This window comes from Cibotium barometz, chromosome 26 (genome assembly GCF_041138505.1).
Source record: "Cibotium barometz isolate CiBa-2024 chromosome 26, ASM4113850v1, whole genome shotgun sequence".
In the NCBI taxonomy this organism is placed as follows: domain Eukaryota; kingdom Viridiplantae; phylum Streptophyta; class Polypodiopsida; order Cyatheales; family Cibotiaceae; genus Cibotium; species Cibotium barometz.
In genome coordinates this window covers 54816626-54822324 of record NC_141071.1, presented here as the reverse complement: position 1 = coordinate 54822324, position 5699 = coordinate 54816626, and positions in this window count along the sequence as shown.

Sequence of the window (5699 nt, the reverse complement as noted above, 5' to 3'; positions counted from 1 at the left end):
CTAGAGGAGTACCGCTTTCTCTTTCAAGAGGAAGACATACTTTCTACATAAGAGTTATTTGAGACAGATTGTACGAACTATACGCTTGAGAAAGCACGTGAGGAATTCGATAATTCCCTTACAAGATTAAAACAGTCTCTCAAAACCTCATTCGGAGGAATGCTCTTCTCTCATGATAAAGACAACATCACATGCACCTTTAAGGGCTCAACTTGAGTTATGCCAAGACATAAAGAACTCCATAAAACAAGACTATGAGGATTCGTAAGTTTTCAAATAGACATCATTAAAAATTGTTAGAGGGCCAAGTGTGCCAATGTATGCATTGGGTACTCTTGAAAAAGGTGAAAGCCAAAATGAGGATGAAAGTGAATGGGAGTATGGAACAGAAACGGGATCTGAAGCCGAAAACAATAACCGAAACACCCATGGTTCCTTTGGAAGATTCTATCATGGTATGGTTGGATTTTCCTATAAGCAATGATGTTAAGCGCAAACGTGCATTGATTAGCCCTCGAGCTAGTCATAACATCGTGGAAAATAGACACTTGGGTGTCATTGGGACAACCTAAACTCATCCCTACAAGCAATAGTCTTACAAAAGGAGCCAATGGACAAAATATTAAAGTTCTAGGTTACTTTAGATACACTACTCAATGGCGATATGGAATTTACATTCCATGTTACCCTAGATTCCCTTGAGTATGATCTCATCCCTTGGCAAAACTTGGGTAGGTGAATCGTTGTATTCACTAGATGAATCCATGCAAATAGTCACCTTGAACACTCCTGCAAACAGTCACCTTGAACACTCTTGCAAGCAATGTAAAATTGCTATTACGGGAGGAAGAAACCCTGCAGGATTGGAACTTCTTACATATCTTACTGAAAAGATCCCTAGGATTATGGTTGGATTGGAAATTATGGTTGAGTATGATGTCGTCCCTTAGTGGAACTTGGGTAGGTGAATCGTTGTATTCACTAGATGAATCCATGCAAACAATCACCTTGAACACTCCTGCAAACAGTCACCTTGAACACTCCTGCAAGCAATGTAAAATTGCTATTACGGGAGGAAGAAACCTTGCAGGAGCCGGAACTTCCAACATATCTTACTGAAAACATCCCTAAGATTATGGTTGGTTGAATATTGAAGTTCTAGGTTACTTTAGATACACTACTCAAACAATCGATGGCGATATGGAATTTACATTCCATGTTACCCTAGATTCCCTTGAGTATGATGTCGTCCCTTGGCAGAACTTGGGTAGGTTAATCATTGTATTCACTAGATGAATCCATGCAAACAGTCACCTTGAGCACTCCTGCAAACAATCACCTTGAGCACTCCTATAAACAGTCACCTTGAGCACTCCTGCAAGCAATGTAAAATTACTATTACAGGAAGAAGAAACCTTGTAGGAGCTGGAACTTCCAACATATCTTACTGAAAAGATCCCTAGGATTATGGTTGGATTGGAAATTACAAATAAAATCACCACAACTCAAGCACAACTTTACCCAACATGAGAACACAATCTCATGACCCTCGAGCTATGGGATTTGTTAGGTCAACCAACACTCATGGCACATCCTAAAAGGATTACCTTTACACAAGAGCTGAACATGCCATGTTTGGGGTACTTTGAACATACAATGTATATTGAAACTAACCCCCTCACTTGCAAGTTTTTTGTGGCTGAGTATGTGTTAGAAGCATGTTTGATCTTGGGGCATAAATGGACTATTTCTGCCCAAGCACCGCTGTGCTTTGCTAGCGATAGAGTCATTATGATGGTCAATGACAAAAAGTTGACAATACTATACTGCAAGGAAGAGGATCCAACTTTAATGGATATCTATGATGTTGAACACAAAAGGATACAAGCCTCTTCCACAAAAGCCTCTCTACACAATGACCTAACCATTTGCATCAAAACGACTGACTACAGTAAAGCAGCTACTCCTTCAACCCCATCCTCACCTACGAAGTTCGATACCAAAATCGCATAATCAGCAGCTATTCCTGAAGAAGTTTCTAGAGCCAAACAGTCTATCTCTAAAACAAGGAAATCAAAGGAAAGAGCCCGGAGCCTATGTATCTTCATCGATAAACCTCACCAAAGGAGACAACCACATTCTCAAATTCCTGGTCAATCGACAGCCACTCCACAAGAGACTCTAACCTCATCATCATCAACAATGCCCATGAGTCTCAAACCTGTAGCCTCAGCACCAACCAAAGTCAAGGAGAGCCCCAAACCTTCCACATCAACCCAAAAGAAAACTCCACCAAGAGTCCCACAATCACGATATCTTAATAGTATCGAAATGTGGGTGGAGAAGTAGCTACTTGTAGCTCAAGGCTACTATGAAGGTGCCAATTAAATTTAGGTGACTTGACTCTTCCTCAACGCATCACTCGAAAGCCAAGGAAAAAGATAGGCACTCCACAACACCGTCCACAAAAGCCTATGCGAGTTTGTCAAAGAACTCCACCAATGCAACAAGTGTGGGTACCAAAAACACTACTACCAAAGAAATACCAAAGCTTGGGTCCCCAAGCACATCACAAAGTCCCCCAATCTTGCACAATGAAGAAAGTCTTAACACTAAGCACATCGGCCACCAATTTACAGTGTCCATCAAAGATGGGTGCCTGTGCATGTGCTTCAACAAGGATACTATGATGGTAATTCCATCATATGCTTGCCAAGATCGAACAATGTGACGAAAACCTCACTACCGACTTCAATCCCAACAACTTCACCTAAAGTTCGACAAGAAGAAAGGCCCAAGCAATGACAAGCAAATCACTCAACAACTCTCGTTCAGCACCAACACAAGAGCTTGTGTGTTCAACCAAAGAATCAACATTCTTCCCTACTGCCTCGATAATATCTGAGCAACAAATTCCAGAATCAATACCCACATCTGCAAACGAAGACTTATGATCGCATCAAGGATAAAATAACAATGATCTTGTCACCCCTTTGGATGTGAGAAATAAGTGCATAAGAAGAGGTTGCTTGCAAGTCATGACCTAGATGCAACTTCATCGAATTAGGCCATCTCACGAAATATCCCTTCATAGCCAAAAATCTTGTAATCTCACGAGTTCAAGTTTCTCACATGAATTATAGTCTCACGGCTTAAGAGCCTCCACTTTCACGATTTAAGCCCCATCACGGATTAAGCCATATCATGCACTAGCCACTATATATTTGTTAAGCTTATTGCTTATGATTCTTTTGGCTAAATTAATGTAGCAGCTACTCCATGAGTACATATCCATAGTCACGCGTTGGAGAACATTTGCACCAAAGCCCCACCATCGACAACTTCCAGGTACATCTCTGGATAGGGGGGCCATGGTGGGTGAGAGCCTGTCAATGGTACAACCCATCGCCTGGAATTTTCCTTCAAATTACAAACCTCTTCAAACAACGCCACCATCTTCATAAATCAATGATCTTTAATCCTTACTGAAGATATTTATATTAGCCTCGTAAGTCAACTTAATTTTTTCAATCCTCACCAACAAGTGGCCACTTCAACACAGAGCAGAAATAAGAGTCTATGTGACTCAATTCTTGTACTTCATGTAAATTTGCTTCATAAGAGCACTTAAATATACATAAAAATATAAAAAGCACATGGGTAGAAGAAGACAGGAACATGTCCTTATCAATAACATTTGACAAGAATCCTGCCACACAAAGGGACATCATCAAAGGCCAAATTCTTCAAATGATGAATGGCGCTTCAATAAGGAACTGAGAATCAGCATCTCGTTCTGATGATTAAGTCTATGTTCCTCCGAATCCTTCCCTCTCTTTTCTCCCATTATTAACATCTCTTAGTGTCCCCACTAGCAAAAATCACATGTAACCTTGTCAATGATTGCCAAAACAAATTGAGCCCAAAAAAAAGAGAGGCTCAAGTAAATATAAAAATGCAATCATTTGCAAAAAACCCCACCCCCCACCCCGTTAGGAATTTCCAATACACCACTAACCTCCTCATTCATTAACTAGCTTTTCTTATTTCTTCCGGAGGAACAAAGACCATTGAACGTCACTCAACATCAAAGCCATCAATAAAGCTTGTTCATTCTCCCCACACAAAGGTCTTCAATGCGATCACGAGGACGCGATCGCCATCAGGGAAGGGGGGGAAGTTAATCCAATTCTAGGATTAACAAGAGGTACTGCCATTATCTTACATCAAGGAGTCACGGTAGATACACCAAAGAGTCATACATTCAAGATATGAAGCAATAGTGTCCAAAACTACAACTTGGATGGGCGCCCGTAATGGTGTGACGGAGTATTTATGGCGATTCCTGCTTTAAGAGCATGTGGTAGCAAGTTAGGATGAAGTCCTAAGTGATGTACTTCATGGATATATTATGAGAGTAGTCATTGTAATAGCATTAGGCCTCTTATGAGCCTAAAGTTCCCAGTCGGCCACAGTCTAAGTGAGTGTGAACACTTATGGCCATGTATATAAGTGAATTTCTCTCATAATACAGCATACTCTCCCATTGTGCAATTGAGTCTTGCTCTTGCTAATCCTCTTGCTAATCTCTCTCCCTATTGCATGCTAATGAGTGTGTGTGAGTGAAGTGAGGTGAGAGGAGGGACGAGGACCCGTAGTGCAACGCGACGGTGTGACAACGCTCGCGGGAGATATGGTGGAATTGCTTCTCAAGGGGTTGTAGAGCTTTGAGACCTCAAGGATTACAAGCTCGGCCATTGGAAAGATCCTCACAACATTCACCAGGTAATCTCTTTTTGGATGTGTTTCAAGGAGGCTTAGGGTGAACCATAACATCAAACCACATTTAGCATGCATGTCAACCAATGCATTGCCAACCATAATATCTATTTCCAACCCTGTTCTGGCAATCTCAACATATATTTCTTGACCCTTGTCAGTGGCTCCTATGCTACCCACAAACTTTCAAGCCCTAAATATATGTGAATGAGATGTCCTCATGTTGTACCTATTCCAAACAATTTAGTGCTTCCTCGCCATGTTCCTGGTCAGTATATCATACACTGATTAGTGCAGTCCATGAGGTAACATCTAGCACTTTGTATGCCTCTATAGACAAACTACATTTAGCATACATATCAACCAATGCATTGCCAACAATTATATCTCCTTTCAACAACCCTTTTTTGGCATTTCAACATGTATTTCTCAGACCTTCTCTATTGCTCCTATGTTGACACAAGCTTCCAAGGAGCAAGGGTGGCATAATTTCAACCATATTATAATAGCTTTATGAACACGTCTTTTTACAAGGAGGCCACATTTAGCATACATATCAAATCAAAGCATTGCTAACATCAATTTTGATTTTCAACAACAAACCTTTTTTAACAATTTGAGCATGCATTTCTGGGCCCTTTAGCGTGTTCACATTATGGATTGTATGTACATAGTACTTTAGTACTTATGTTGTATTTTCCTTATCTTTTTATTACAACCATTTTGTTGAGAAGAAGAAGAAGAATTTTTAACCTCTCATCTTGTGTGTTCTCTTCTAGGGTTTGTGTAAGTATGTGTGTGTGTACTTGCAAGAGCTCAAGCTCTCTTTCTCCTTGCATCTTTTCATGGTATCAAAGCCTAGTTTATGCTAAGAAGCTGAGTGGCAAAGCAAGATAAGCACAGGAAGAAGCAGTACGAGG